Source organism: Schistocerca piceifrons, chromosome 3, assembly GCF_021461385.2.
Source record: "Schistocerca piceifrons isolate TAMUIC-IGC-003096 chromosome 3, iqSchPice1.1, whole genome shotgun sequence".
Classification (NCBI taxonomy): Eukaryota; Metazoa; Arthropoda; class Insecta; order Orthoptera; family Acrididae; genus Schistocerca; species Schistocerca piceifrons.
Window position 1 is genome coordinate 793,710,418 of NC_060140.1, and position 17,112 is coordinate 793,727,529.

The 17,112-nt window shown below is 38.8% G+C and overlaps 1 protein-coding gene across 1 annotated transcript in view; it reads left to right on the forward strand.

Moving 5' to 3' along the window:
- The window catches only part of LOC124787630, a 212,719-nt gene that overhangs the window by 73,810 nt on the left and 121,797 nt on the right, over positions 1-17,112 (forward strand). The gene's annotated exons all lie outside the window — the stretch shown is intronic.

Consider the following 17,112-nt stretch of genomic DNA (forward strand, 5'->3'; position numbering starts at 1 on the left):
CAGCATTGCAGTTGACACTTTTTTTTTTTTAGAAAAGTGTCCTATACAACATTGTCTATAACACTTAATACCCTAAATTCAAAAATAACCAGTCAAAATGACCTCCAAAGTTTGGTATCCAAATTTTAAAAAAATCCATTTTTTTTGCCCAAAAATAACTAACAAAGAGTGATTTATGAGAGTCTATTTTTTCCTATAGTTAGATATACACTACTAGCCTCATATAGAGCAAGAACACATACAAATGTTTCCTTAATTTTTTATGAATAAGTTTGGGGTTGGTTATCTCAGGTGGGACTGAATATAAAAATATGATTTTTGCACCGTTTGTACACCTGTATGATAGCAAAGTACTGTAAAAATTTCAACATTGATATCTGATTGTGAACAAAGATATGAAATTTTGAAAATGAGGAGATAATTCACATTACTCTACAACTGATCTTACGGCTGTTGCCTATTCATGTATGATATTGGTGGTTTATAATCAATTATTATTGAAGTAAGGTACTGAATTATATAAAAAGTGGAAACATCACTGAAATTAACATTTATATTATTTTGACATACTTGAAGTAAATATTTTCAATTAAGATCCTTTGAGATGCAACTGTTCCTAAACCTGGTGGTGAATGTTAAGAACACTTATTTATTCAGACTGCTTCTGTGATCTAGAATAAGACCTCCCAGTTGTTGTGGTAAGTTCAAGCCCTGAAAGTTTTCTTAAAACATTTTTCATTGGTATCCAAACTTTGTCACCAGTAGATTTCTTGAATGATGTTCTTGGGCCAGCAGGGTGGTAAAAATGCGCAAAAACATCATTGTTTTCCAAACTTATTCTTTCAACCTCTGCAAGCCACCACTGTCCACACATGCCACTATGTCATTCAACGTTAAAGACATAGATGTAATTTTACTGACCCAATGATCCTCATAAATTTCGGTTTCTGATGTTACGTAGCATCGAACTAAGTTTTCTGCAATGCCAAGGAATTTGTGGAAATGCCTTGTTCCTTTTATTGCTATACAGTTCTCAAATCTGGTTTGATGTGTTGTTTTCATATGCAGAACCCCTTCTTCTTTCTTGATAAGAAAATAGGTAATGCCTTAAATATTATCCTTGCAAAAGACATATATGTCCTGTACTGTGAGAATTTGGTCTGTGGTTGGTCTTTGTAGGCTGGCTTTACTTACTTCATGTTTTGTTGTACCTCCTACTCCATCATATGCATTTTTACCATGGCAAGATGCAAAAAAGTGCCATTCAACCTCCAACCCCACAAGTCTAATTTGTGGTTGCACAGATTTGAAGAATTCGATTTGTTCTTATACTGACAACCACTTCCATCTGAAAAGTATATCAGCTTCTCAACATTGGGAAAATTTTCTGTTATATAATTTATAACATACTTTTGAAACACATGTACAGCCGAAGTGTTACGCTCCAAGTAGTCGCTTAGAATGCAAATTGAAGAACTGCAAGCTTCATCTCATTTTTAAAATAGAGAATAAATGGCTACACTGTTGCCTGGTCATTGACCCAGTAGTACCCTTGTATTGCATCCTGAATCACAAATGTAAAATTTTCTGCAAAATCAGCTAGCACTATGCATTCAGTTTCATGAAGTTGGCTTTTTTGTCCTTCAAAAACTTACGTTGGATTTTAGAAACGTAGTGGTGACTTTTGAGTTTTTGTAAGTTATCAATTAAAGATTCCAAGTACTCTTCCTGAGATTTAACCACTGTCATCATTACTGCCCTGTTGGTTCTGAGCACCTGTTTGATGGTAATACTGTCTGGCATTTCCTCATCATATTCGTGAAACAATTCAGTAACTGTTTCCTTACCAGGGCATTTATTCCACAAACTCATCATGCAGTCATAACTGTTAGTGCACAGACCATTAAATCTAGTAACTCTTTGTAGTTACGATCAGTGAATTTTGCACCTGCAATCGTCATTTTGACATTTTGATGATATAAGCAAATACGGAGTGTGTCCCTGAGGATCCAGCCAAAATACACCACTTAGGGCCGAGGTCACAAAATTTCGACCTTCCAATTTTGCATTCAGGATGAGAATTTTTGAAAGCTACATAAAGTTCAGTTAAAATTTGACAGCACTAGTCGTTTCTGCTTTGTTACTTTAACTCCATTTATAACAACTCTTTTGCTATCTTTGCAACTTGGGCATATTCTACTGTTTTCATCATCTTCAAAAAACTGCTGGATCTTTTTGTTTCTTCACTTAGACCTACTCCTTTCTTCTTTCCTGAAACTGGAATAATGCCTTGCTCTCTCACTAATTTTCAGGTTAGTTTAACCAAACGATGAGAAACTTTGAATTCATGAACTATTTTCTCTCTTGACCATGAGTCAGGGAGCAAACTCAAAATTTCAACTTTTTCCACTTTAGATGTCACTGAACATCTAATTTTTACTTTCTCTATTAAGCTCAAATATTCATTGTCAGATGATGCTGGTGTTGGTTTTCTTCTTCTTTAGAAATAATGTTGGTATCTGTATTATTAAAGCATGATTCCAAGTCTTTTCTAATTTTGTCTGGAATTTGTTGTATCTTATTTGCAATAGCTGCTTTTCTTCTTCTGCTACTTAATTTTATTTTTTTCGAAGCAGGAGATATGTCTTAACTTAGAACAAGCAAAATCCAATATGCTAACAGCTTCATCATTAGGAATATTAATTGCCATTAACAAGGTTACATGATTCTGGTTCTGGATTCACAACAAATATTTTTGAGTAACAATTTGGGCACAGGGTATTTCCAGGGCTCACATTATGTTTCACTTAGGAAGCTGTTTTGCTCTCACATAACAAGGACAAATGTTAAAGTTTTATTTCCCTCAAACCTTTATTAAATGGCATTTTATGATCTTCAAGAGGATCACAGCACTTTCTTCCAAAAATGTGGTTGTACTTCAGAATATATTTCTTCTCATGACACTCACACACTGATGTTACAGAAGAACTTACTCGAAATTTAAACAAAGTTTGTCTAGCTTCATCAAAGTCATTGACAGTTTTCAAGTTTTTTGAAACTGAACTGTAAACTGTTTTGTGACACACTTCACTTGCTATCTGTCCAACAAAGCACTGTTCATCCATGTTATTGCATTCCATTTAATCTCTCAAAATGAATTAAAAATTACGCACAGAACAAAGCACATAAGACATTCTACATTCTCGAAGTACGTACATCCACTCTAACAGAGGTTTCGGAACAGACTGACTACAACAATGCCACACCCAGCAATAATGTACTTCTTCATTGACAATAAACCTAAATGTAAATGGGCATTTTATTACCATAGAACAAAAAGGGAAAGCTCCTATTGTTTAATATTGTGTTATTAAAAATGTTGTTGTTGTTGTGGTCTTCAGTCCTGAGACTGGTTTGATGCAGCTCTCCATGCTACTCTATCCTGTGCAAGCTTCTTCATCTCCCAGTACCTACTGCAATCTACATCCTTCTGAATCTGTTTAGTGTATTCATCTCTTGGTCTCCCTCTACGATTTTTACCCCTCCCCCCCACGCTGCCCTCCAATACTAAATTGGTGATCCCTTGATGCCTCAGGACATGTCCTACCAACCGATCACTTCTTCTGGTCAAATTGTGCCACAAACTTCTCTTCTCCCCAATCCTATTCAATATTTCCTCATTAGTTACGTGATCTACCCATCTAATCTTCAGCATTCTTCTGTAGCACCACATTTCAAAAGCTTCTATTCTCTTCTTGTCTGAACTATTTATCGTCCATGTTTCACTTCATACATGGCTACACTCCATACAAATACTTTCAGAAACGACTTCCTGACACTTAAATCTATACTCGATGTTAGCAAATTTCTCTTCTTCAGAAACGCTTTTCTTGCCATTGCCAGTCTACATTTTATATCTTCTCTACTTCGACCATCATCAGTTATTTTGCTCCCCAAATAGCAAACTCCTAATCTAATTCCCTCAGCATCACCCGACTTAATTCGACTACATTCCATTATCCTCGTTTTGCTTTTGTTGATGTTCATCTTATATCCTCCTTTCAAGACACTGTCCATTCCATTCAACTGCTCTTCATGCTCTCGGGAAAAATTACGGCCGTAGTTTCCCCTTGCTTTCAGCAGTTTGCAGTACCAGCACAGCAAGGCCGTTTTGGTTATTGTTACAAGGCCAGATCAGTCAATCATCCAGACTGTTGCCCTTGCAACTACTGAAAAGGCTGCTGCCCCTCTTCAGGAACCACACGTTTGTCTGGCCTCTCAACAGATACCCCTCCGTTGTGGTTGTGCCTACAGTACGGCTATCTGTATCGCTGAGGCACGCAAGCCTCCCCACCAACGGCAAGGTCCATGGTCCATGGAGGGGGGTTATTAAAAATAAATAAACTAAATGAATATTGGGTGATAGTGTTAACTAAATATATGTCACAATTAAATTTTATTACAATGAAACAATAAACCATTTAAATAGGCAACAGTCATAAGATCAGTTGTAAAGTAATGTGAATTATTTCCTCATTTTCAAACATTCACATCTTCGTTCAGTCAGACATCAATGTTGAAATTTTTACAGTAGGTTGCTATCATATAGGTGTACAAATGGTGCAAAAATCATATTCATATGTTCAGTCTCACCTGAGATAACGAACCCCAAACTTCACAAAAAATGAAAATTTTCAAATTTCAAAACACACAAAAAATTAAGGAAACATTTGTAAGTATTCTTGCTCTATATGAGGCTAGTTGTGTATGATATCTAACTATAGGAAAAAAATAGTGTCTCATAAATCACTCCTTGTTTGTTATTTTTGGGCCCAAAAAGTGGATTTTTGAAAATTTGGATACCAAACTCTGGAGGTCATTTTGACTGTTTATTTTTGAATTTAATGTATTTTATGTAATAGGCAATGTTGTAGAGGATACTTTTCTAAAAACAATCGTGTCAATTGCAATGTTGTAACTTAATCCAGTGCAGAGAGATTCAAATTTTCGCTAATGTCTCCAGACTGAAAAATTACCACGCGCCTACAAATAAAAATGGCCGTCATCCAGTAAAAGTACAAGATAAATTATTAAAAAAAAACTGTTTTGAACTTCTCAAATATAGGGCAATCTCATATAAAAAAATTAAAATATTTAAAAATGGTCAAGCAACCATTACTGGACCACTTTATATGGATTGACCCACATGTGTTTGAGATGCACTATGAGACAATCTTCTGCTACCACTGAATCATATGCTGGCGCACACTATCTGCTTACTGGACATTACCATGGTTGACAGAAGATTAAATACAAATCTCCTTCTGTGCTCTGCAAATCACTGTGTCAATGAGAGGGAACTTTTTATTGCAGCAATTATTAAGGCTTTTGTCCCCATTCTGTTCATGTATGGTGCACATTGTAATCACTCATTAATCTGACCCTGTCTTTGCCATCACTATGGGGATGATACATAGATCATTCCTAGATGCATCACTTGAAGCTGGTTTTTGAAACTCTGAAAGTGGGTTTTGAGTTTGTAGTTTGTGTCTGTCGTAGTGTCTGCCAGTACAGTTTTTTCAGCATTTCTATAGTACTTGCCCTTGGGGAAAAGAAATCTGTATCCTTTCTGGTTGTCCTGTTTTGTGTATGTTCTATATCCCCTGTTAGCTGTACAGGATGGGGCAAATAAAAGTTGCCCGGTGAACAGAGTACAAAGAAAGACAGCAGAGGAAAGGGAGTACAGTACTACCTGACTATAGGAGATGTTAAAAGGGACCACCTTCCATCCATTGGCACTTTTGGATCCTAGTGTGTGGGCACATTTAGATCCTGTCTTGACACATTTTCAGACTAAGCATTGCAGGCAGTCTTTCTGGCACTTTGACACCTTTACACTTCTCAGCTAACAACTGATCAGAACTTTTCATACTGCTCTATTGTGAGTACCATTGCCCCCTTTTCACTGCTCCACTTGCGCTGATGTTGCCTGCATATGCTCTGAATCGGTTTGGATCACGTGGCGGATGAATACGTGGTTTGCACATCACGGGTGTGGTTATATGCATACATTCACGTCCAATTGGATCCACTCGTCTAGGCCACTTTTATTTACTTCACCCTGTATTTGATAAGGAACACACAAAATTAAGCAATATCCCAGAATGAGATTTGAGTAGCACGCATGGGTCAAAGAAACCTGTGACATTTCTGACTATCCTTCTTTGAGTATTGTCACTATCCCCTGTCAGTACTATTTGGTAAGGAGTCCACTCACTTTAGCAATATCCCAGGATGGGTCATGGGAGTATTTCGTTGGCTGATTGCATTTTTATAGTGTTCTACCAATGAATTGAAGTCTACCACATGCTTTATCTACGATTAAGCCTATTTGAGTGTTTCATTTAGTATCTATGCAACTTGTGACACCCTGGTATATTTATGAGTTGACATAATGCAGTTGTGACTGATTGGTATCATTGTCATAAGATATTATGTTTTTTCATGTTTTGAAGTGCACAATTTTACATTTATGAACACTTCAGCAAATTGCCAATCTTTTCACTGTTTTGAAATCTTACTAAGACTTACTGGATATTCGTCCAGCTTGTTTTCAGATAACACTTTGTTATAGACAGTTGCATCATTTGCAAAGATCAAAAGGTTACTATTGATATTGGGCTGCTAGGTCATTAATCTGAACAAGGATCCGAACATACTTGCCTGGGACATGACTGAAGTGATTTCTGCATGTACCAATGACTCTCCATCCAACATAACATGCTATGTCCTCACTGCTGAGAAAGCCTCAGTGCAGTTAAATTTTCACTTGATATTCCATGTGATCACATTTTTGATACTAAGTGAAGGTGTACCACTGAGCACCATTGAGCTAACTGCTTTTTCGAAGTCAGTAGATACTGCACCCATCTTATTGCTATGATCCATGGCTCTCAGCATGTCAAGCGAGGAAAGCACGGTTGGTTTTGCACAACCATTGTTTCCGGAATTTATTCCATTGACATGGAGGTCATTTTGTTTGAGATATTTAATTATGTTTGAACTGAGAACATTTGCCAAGATCCTGCTGTTGATAGATGTTAAGGAAGTTGGACTGTAGTTTCGTGGATCACTTCTGCTACCCTTCTTGTTGAGCTATGTGGTATGGGCTTCGTTCCAACTATTGGGCATAGCTTCTTATTTGAACGACCTATGCCAGATCATGGTTAATAGATAGGAGAAACTCAACTGTAAATTCTGTGTAAGATATGATATGGGCTCCGTCTGTCCTTGGAGCTATTGTTCCGCGTTCTAGGGAGTCATCCACAAAAGAAGGCAAGTAGTGACGATCACACAAATTTATTGATAAACACAGTTCCAACATTTCCAAGTTCATGAGTGTGGTGGAACATAAGTGTTCAAAAACAAAATTCACCAGGGAAATTAGTTTAAAGTTCCAAGTACACAAAATAAACTAATTAAATTCCACAATGCTTGAAATAATCAATCACTTTAAGTGACCAAATAAAGTAGTATTCAGAACTTTAACTTAAATAGAACAGCAGAACTATAACTTGAATAGAAAAAAAGCTTTCCTCAGCTGAGTTCTAGAAAACAAGTCCCCGCACAACTTCAGTTTATAGAAAGAACAAATACTTGATGAAATCTTTTGTACTCCCTTTGCCAGAAAAGTTCCAGGACAAGTTTTTTTATTATTTTTTTATTTCTGGGTTTGCAGTACTAAAAGGGAACAAATGTTATTTTAATGTAACCTTGTACGTATGCAACCAATGATTAAGCAAGCATATGCAGGCGAGGCACTTTCAAAAAGTTGTGTTGTTCTCGAGTGGCACAAGAGGTTTTGTTAAGGCAGAGATTCAGTGCAAGACAATCCCAGCGCTGGTCGCCTGTGCTACCAGCATGACCTTGACATTAGGCGTCAAAAGTACTGAATGGTGGAGCATGATTCACCAGCCTTGAAAACAAGTCAAATGACAACCTTAAAAAACAAAGACAGTGCCAGTTGTATTCTTTGATAGTAAAGGATTAGTTTACCACGAGTATGTTCCTCCAGGTCAAACAGTGGACCAAACCCTTTACATTGAAGTCTTGAAACATCTGCGACAAGCATTTCAGTGTCGTTGCCTTGATTTGTGGCGTTCTCAGGACTTTTTCTTACTGCACGACAATGCAAGACCCCATACTGCTTTGTCTGTTATCGAGTATCTGGCTAGACATTCTGTTATTGTCATCCCACATCTGCCATATTCACCCAACCTCTCACTTTGTGATTTTTTTCTTGTTTCATCAAGATATTGTAAACATCCAACTGGCTGTGAAAAACGAGCTTACAAAGCATGACAGTTGAAAATTTCCCTGCTTGCTTCGAATATCTCCAGAAACATTGCCAACTTGTATAGATAGCCAAAGGGACTACTTCGATAGGAGCTAGAATCATTACTTGGTAAGTGCAATTTTCTATTTTTTTAATTGTTCTTCAACTTTTCTGATGAAGGGAGTAGGTTCTTGACTTCCTGAAGTCTCAAGAGTCCAACAGTAATGAAAATTTATGAGTCTGATAATGGTAGAAAACTTCATGTCTGACACCTTCTTGTCAGTCAGTAGTACAAATGATTCCAAGTCCCAGTTGGCACATCACTAAACACTTAAGAGTCCCATGGTAGTGTAGATGGTGTGCCATCATACACAGCAGCCGAGTCTCTGATAAGGCATATATGAAGGTCTTCTGGTGTCTGGCTGCGATGGAACTACTTTCTGGAGCTCATACACAGACCTAAATAGCTGCCTCATTGATGGATACTTGCGGGCCTATTTTCAGTGTTTAACACGGCAAATGAATGAAGGGATGCAGTTTGCCAATGGCCTCTATTGTCACCATGTATGGTGTGTTGTGTTCTGCTTTTATTTTGCTCCCCTCATTTTCCATCCCTATATCATCCAGAAAGTCTGGTCACTAACTTTGGTATCATTAACAGGACAGCCAGAAAGTTCTTTGCATTTTTTGAAAGATCTTATGATGATATTCTTGTAAGGTAATGGTTTAAGCCTTCACACATTGCCTTCATGACAGCCAGTTGTGTTTCATTCAGCACCTCTCTGTTTATAGCTCTTTGCTTTGTTCTATGCATAGTATTTAGTAGTTTCTGTTTCTTTAGAAGCTTCTTTATAGTGGCTGTGTGCCAAGATGGAGGGTTTTTCCCATAATAAACTATTGTAGTGGATACACACCTATCCAGTGCATTGCCAATTATTCTTTTAAATGTACATTTTAGCTCTTTAGCAAGCTCAGGTCTGGAGCTATATGTGTGAAATTCCTTATTGTGATATGATGGTACTGCTGCCTGTTTGTCTAGTTTGCTTAACAAATATCTCTTTCTAAAAGTTTTGGTTACCCTTTGTAAATTAGTAATTATTGTTGCTACAGCTGTCTCATGGTCTCTGATCCCAATTTCAACATGGACATCCCAAATAGGTCAGGTCTATTTGTTGCCACTAGATCCAGTATATTTCCATCATGAGGAGTGGGATTCTGAACTATCTGTTTCAGAGAAGGTGTGTAGTATTATTTTACAGGATATTTGTCATGCCCACCCTGTGCAAAACTGTAACTATCCTAATTGTTCCTGCAGCCGGCCGCTGTGGCCGAGTGGTTCTATGCGCTTCAGTCCGGAACCACGTGGCTGCTTCGGTCGCAGGTTTGAATCTTGCCTCGGGCATGGATGTGTGTGATGTCCCTAGGTTAGTTAGGTTTAAGTAGTTCTAAGTCTAGGGGCTGATGACCTCAGATGTAAAGTCCCAAAGTGCTTGGAGCCATTTGAACTAATTGTTCCTGTAGCCAGCCAGTATTCATTTTTGTTAACACACTCCACACACTCCATCATATCCTTCCATCATGTATTTCTCCAGGACTGAGCCTTTGATAGCCTTGCATCTTATTTCTTCTTCTTCTTCTTCTTCTTCTTCTTATTCTTCTTCTTCTTCTTCCTCTTCTGATTTTTATTTTAATTGCTATGGTTCTAGGCACACATAAAACTGTATATATACTGTTCTAGCTTTTGGAACTAATAGTTCCCTGCTTGGAGAGGAGAGAAAGATAACTCTCCTCCCCTGGGAAAGTACTTCTAGTTCTGAAAATTAGGGTAGTGTATGTACTTTTATGTGTGTATCTCTTAGCAGCATTGAAACTTCACCTCATGGAGGTACATACTTACCAACAGTTCTGTCTCATAATTCTATAGTTTCCACAACTGAACTTTCCTTTTGATAATCCTATATTATTAGAGGTTTTTTGCACTTGTTAAATGATCTATAAATGTCAGTTGATGGAAAGTGAAGTGCGTATTGTAGGAATGAATCGAAATATAGCTGTGATCAATGAATGGAATTTATGCCACTATTTAATTATGCAACGAAATCAGCCACATGACTGTAAAGCTTTCAGTTTGATGTACTAAAATATTTATTTTTGTGTCTGCTTCTATACAGATGCCCAAAGAATTGGACCCGCAAACTATCTCAGTCACACTGATTTTAAATAAATCCACTTGATGGTGAAGGTTTAGTCCTTCAAAATGCTTATTGGAAACAGAATTGACTGGATAGTTATTTGCTTATTTAATTTGATAATTATGAATGGTTTTAAAATGCATAACACAATGAACGAAGTACAAGTCTTGAACAGTAATAATGGGCGTCTGTTTGATAGGTATTCAAAACAAAAGTTTAATATTTCGTAAACTAATTTATGTACACAGTTAAAATGGCGACAGTGGAAGGGCAGATTCAAATGTGTTTGGATAGTTGCAATCTCTTAGATCTGTACAGTGTTGTTTTAGAACCTGATACGGATGTCAACCACATATGAGGAAAAGGATTCAATTCTGGAACAACTGACTGAGAACCACAAGTAGTCTGTCATGTGTAAAATCTCCTGGAAGACCAAGGGCCTTGGAAAAAAAAGTTGACCACATTAGATAAGCACTTAAAAGAAGCATAGAGCTTTTTGTGATATTAATTTGCAGTTACAGATTCTGTGTTCAACACTGCACGATGTGTTATTTATTGCAAAAATGCCTCTAACAGCATACTTGTTTCAGATTATTCACACAAGAAAACCTTGTGACAGAGTTGTACGTATGAACTCCACATTAGAAATGCTACAAAAGATTGATGAGTCATACAACTATGTCCAACAAGTGCGCTTCCCTGATGAAGCAACATTTTGTGGTAGTAGAGTTGCAAACAGACACAATTGTAGAATATGAGGCAATGAGAATCCACGTCATGTGCGCACTGGAGAGGGACACCCCCAAAATCAACATATGGGCTTTTTAATATGTAACATGGTGGTTGGATCATTCGTGGAACCAACAGTGACTGGAATTTGTTACCTGGATATGCTGGAACAACATGTCTTCCCACAACTACCACAAAAGTATCTTCTAGTGAACAGGAGCTTTTTCTGATAGGATTATGGCAAAAACAGGGCCTACCAGGTTAAGACCAACAGTCTCAAGTGCCTGAAAGACTGCATAAAGGAAGCTGTGGCAGCAGTTGCGTGATCCAGGCTACATGGAATGAATTGGAATATTTGCCATGCCACCAGGTGATCTCATACTGAAATCCGTTAAGGATTGACATTCAATAAAACAAAACTTTGGCAATATCCTTTTGCAACATTGTAAGTCGTAAATGTGGGTGTGTGACTAGTATAAATTGCCAACTCAGTTTCAACATCTCTGCAAACAGTCTTCAACAAATGAGTTCTCTATTCAACAAATGTTAGTATGTTTAAATACTAGTAGTACAGCTTACATTAGACTTACTCAAGGTGGTGAGAAATTCAAAATTGAAGGAGGGCCAGTATTATCATACAATTCTCAGCTGCCTTAGAACAAGTTTTCAGCATTTTAAACTGTACAGATGAACAAAGAATACGGGTCAATGAAAAATCCAGGAACCAGTCACAATGTGCTGATGGCACTGTAATATTTGCTTTTAGTGCAAATAAATTTCAACAACAAATGGAAGAATTGATGTAGCAAGTTTGAAAGCTGGCCTAAAACGCATTATAAAAGGACTAAAATAATTTATAACATATATATAAAAAAAAAGATTAACAGAACCGGTTAGTAAGTTAGAGCAGTGGAAGAAAATTATTGGGTGGACTGAAAAAGAAATAGAATAAAAAATTCACTATGTGGGATGAACTAAATAACTATACTACACGCCGGAAGTGGCTACAAGGGTAGCGGAGTACTTGTGGAGTGCACATGTGGGTTTTTTAGGTTAGAGAATTCTCTCCCTAGGCCCGTCAAGACGCCTCCTGAGATGCAGCAAGATAGGAGTAGGCAAAATGCAATAGGGAATAACAATATTAATGTGCTAATAGTAAACTGCAGGCGCGTCTATAGAAAGGTCCCAGAACTGCTCTCATTAATAAATGGTCACAATGCCCATATAGTACTAGGGACAGAAAGTTGGCTGAAACCAGATGTAAACAGTAATGAAATCCTAAACTCAGATTGGAATGTATACCGCAGAGACAGGCTGGACAGTGAAGGGGGAGGCGTGTTTATAGTGATAAGAAGTGCAATAGTATCGAAGGAAATTGATGGAGATCCGAAATGTGAAAAAATTTGGGTGAAGGTCACGGTTGAAGCAGGCTCAGACATGGTAATTGGATGTCTCTATAGGCCCCTGGCTCAGCAGCTGTTGTGGCTGAGCACCTAAAGGATAACTTGGAAAATATTTCGAGTAGATTTCCCCACCATGTTATAGTTCTGGGTGGAGATTTTAATTTGCTGGATATAGACTGGGAGACTCAAACGTTCATAACGGGTGGCAGAAACAAAGAATCCAGTGAAATTTTTTTAAGTGCTTTATCTGAAAACTACCTTGAGCAGTTAAACAGAGAACCGACTCGTGGCGATAACATATTAGACCTTCTGGTGACAAACAGACTCGAACTAATTGAAACAGTTAACGCAGAACAGGGAATCAGCGATCATAAAGCGGCTACTGCATCGATGATTTCAGCCGCAAATAGAAATATTAAAAAATGTTGGAAGATTTTTCTGTTTAGCAAAAGTGACAAAAAGCAGATTACAGAGTACCTGACGGCTCAACACAAAAGTTTTGTTTCAAGTACAGATAGTGTTGAGGATCAGTGGACGAAGTTCAAAACCATCGTACAATATGTGTTAGATGAGTATGTGCCAAGCAAGATCGTAAGAGATGGAAAGAGCCACCGTGGTACAACAACTGAGTTAGAAAATAGCTGCGGAAGCAAAGGGAACTTCACAGCAAACATAAACATAGCTAAAGCCTTGCAGACAAACAAAAATTACGCGAAGCGAAATGTAGTGTGAGGAGGACTATGCGAGAGGCGTTCAGTGAATTCGAAAGTAAAGTTCTATGTACTGACTTGACAGAAAATCCTAAGAAATTTTGGTCTTATGTCAAAGCAGTATGTGGATCAAAACAAAATGTCCAGACACTCTGTGACCAAAATGGTACTGAAACAGAGGATGACAGACTTAAGGCCGAAATACTAAATGTCTTTTTCCAAAGCTGTTTCACAGAGGAAGACTGCACTGTAGTTCCTTCTCTAGATTGTCGCACAGATGACAAAATGGTAGATATCGAAATAGACGACAGAGGGATAGAGAAACAATTAAAATCGCTCAAAAGAGGAAAGGCCGCTGGACCTGATGGGATACCAGTTCGATTTTACACAGAGTACGCAAAGGAACTTGCCCCCCTTCTTGCAGTGGTGTACCATAGGTCTCTAGAAGAGCGTTGCGTTCCAAAGGATTGGAAAAGGGCACAGGTCATCCCCGTTTTCAAGAAGGGACGTCTAACAGATGTGCAGAACTATAGACCTATATCTCTAACGTTGATCAGTTGTAGAATTTTGGAACACGTATTATGTTCGAGTGTAATGACTTTTCTGGAGACTAGAAATCTACTCTGTAGGAATCAGCATGGGTTTCGAAAAAGACGATCATGTGAAACCCAGCTCGCGCTATTTGTCCACGAGACTCGGAGGGCAATAGGCGCGGGTTCCCAGGTAGATGCCGTGTTTCTTGACTTCCGCAAGGCGTTCGATACAGTTCCCCACAGTCGTTTAATGAACAAAGTAAGAGCATATGGCCTATCAGACCAATTGTGTGATTGGATTGAAGAGTTCCTAGATAACAGAATGCAGCACATCATTCTCAATGGAGAGAAGTCTTCCAAAGTAAGAGTGATTTCAGGTGTGCCGCAGGGGAATGTCATAGGACCGTTGCTATTTACAATATACATAAATGACCTTGTGGATGACATCAGAAGTTCACTGAGGCTTTTTGCAGATGATGGTGTGGTGTATTGAGAGGTTGTAACAATGGAAACTTGTACTGAAATGCAGGAGGATCTGCAGCGAATTGATGCGTTGTGCAGGGAATGGCAATTGAATCTCAATGTAGACAAATGTAATGTGCTGCGAATACATAGAAAGATAGATCCCTTATCATTTAGCTACAAAATAGCAGGTCAGCAATTGGAAGCAGTTAATTCCATAAATTATCTGGGAGTACGCATTAGGACTGATTTAAAATGGAATGATCATATAAAGTTAATTGTTGGTAAAGCAGATGCCAGACTGAGATTCAATGGCAGAATCATAAGGAAATGCAAACCGAAAACTAAGGAAGTAGGTTACAGTACGCTTGTTCGCCCACTGCTTGAATACTGCTCAGCAGTGTGGGATCCATACCAGATAGGGTTGATAGAAGAGATAGAGAAGATCCAACAGAGAGCAGCGCGCTTCGTTACAGGATCCTTTAGTAACCGCGAAAGCGTTACAGAGATGATAGATAAACTGCAGTGGAAGACTCAGCAGGAGAGACGCTCAGTAGCTCGGTACGGGCTTTTATTAAAGTTTCGAGAACATACCTTCACCGAAGAGTCGAGCAGTATATTGCTCCCTCCTACATATATCTCGCGAAGAGACCATGAGGATAAAATCAGAGAGATTAGAGCCCACACAGAAGCATACCGATAATCCTTCTTTCCACGAACAATACGAGACTGGAATAGAAGGGAGAACCGATAGAGGTACTGAAGGTACCCTCCGCCACACACCGTCAGGTGGCTTGCGGAGTATAGATGTAGATGTATTATTGGTAGTTGATAGGTTTGATGTGGACAGAGTTACTGATGTAGCTATTTTTGAGGTAGAGGTCAGCATCGAGGAAGGTGGCTTTTTAAGTTAAGGAGGACCAGGTGAAACCAATTGGGGAGATGATGTTGAGGTTCTAGAGGAATGTGGAGAGGCTATCCTCTCCCTCAGTCCAGATCAAGATGATGTCATCAGTGAATCTGAACCGGATGAGGGTTCAGTATTCTGGGTGGTTAGGGAGAACTACTCTAGAGGACTCATGAATAGTTTGGCATAGATAGGATGGTGCTCTGCATGTGTCAATTGCTGTAGCATGGATTTTTTTTTTCAGGTTGAGGCCCTCAAAGGAGAAGTAATTGTGTTTGAGCATATAATTTGTGATGGTGATGAGGAAGAAGGTTGTTGGTTTGCAGTCAGTCTGGCACTGGGAAAGGTAGTGTTCAGTAGCGGCAAGGTGACGGTGATTAGGGACCTTAGTGTGGAGGAGGTGGCATCGACTGTGACAAGCAGAGTGGCAGGTGTTAAAGGAATAAGAACTGTGGAGATTTGATGGAGGAAATGTTTTGTGCCCTTTAAATATGAGGGTAGGCTTCAGGTAATTGGCTGAAGGTGTTTGTCCATGAGAACAGAGGTTTTCTCCGTGGCGGACAAATTAACCAGCCACGATAGGGTGCCTAGGGCGCTTGGGTTTATGGATTTTTGGAATCATGTGGAATGTACGAATGTGTTGGTGAGGGGAGAGACAGACTCGGGAGAGGTTCTTGGGTAGATGTAAGGATTTGAGGAGGGACTGGAGATCCTTTTGGATTGCTGGAATTTGATCACTGTGACAAGATTTGTAGGAGGACTAATCTGACAGTTGGTGGAGTCCCTCCGCCAGGTAATTCCTGCAGTTCACAACCGTAAGGCGGAGCCCTTGTCAGCAGGTAGGATTATAAGGCTAGGATCAGTTTATAGATGGTGGGCTGCAGTTACATGTTGAGGGATATAGGGAGTGATGGTGAGGTGAGGTTAGAGATTAGATAGTTCTGGAAAGTTAATGGAATGATTTTAGAGCAGCGCTGGTGCATAAAGTTTGGATGGAGAAATTATCTGATTTAGGCAGAGTTCTACATTGGCTTTAGATTGAGTCTCACTTGTATTGTTGGTGATGAAAAAATATTTCTACTGAGAGAATGAGATGAGGTCTACAAGAAGTCCAGCATGATTGAATTTTAGAGTGTGGCAAAAGGAAAGGACGGATTCTTCTGTGGGGCTGAGGCCTTTGGAAGGACAGGTTCATGACTGTGTTTCGGGTCTGTTTAGGTTCTAAGTTGAGTGTGATGGTGGGAGTGTGTTTCTCTGAGGGTGAGGTAAATGTAATGGGTCTGCGAGGCAGAGTTTGTGTGGTTTGAGTGGATGCGGAGGGAGTTTTGGAGTCTTTTATAGATATGGTGGATACTATTAGTCTAAGAATTTTACACTTAGGGACAGTTTGTGGCAAGAAGTTTGAGCCTGATTTACATACTTTTTGCAGGACTAGGCTGGTGAGGACTATGCACTGATGGAATCTGAACAGTTCGTTGCGGTAGAAGAGGTTGTAGTTGGAGATAAGTAATTTGATGTTCAGGCAACAATGTGTGAACGATATGGGACTGGGTTGTGGCTAAGGATAGGGGAAAGTTTTTCTGTATTGTCACACATGGAAGGAGCAAGGGTCCATAGTGAATCATAACAAATATGAGGGAGAGGGGAATTACAACGAGAATGTAACAGATGAAGTATCGGGTTAAAAAGGTGAAATCTGAAACTTGCGGGAATAGGGGCAATAGTGAAAGATAAACTAAAATCAATGAGGAAATTTAATAAGATCAAAGAGGAAAATAAGTAAAAATATGATGAAAGTGAGATGCAGGTCGGTGTGTCGATCCTAGTGAAAAGAGGGGCCA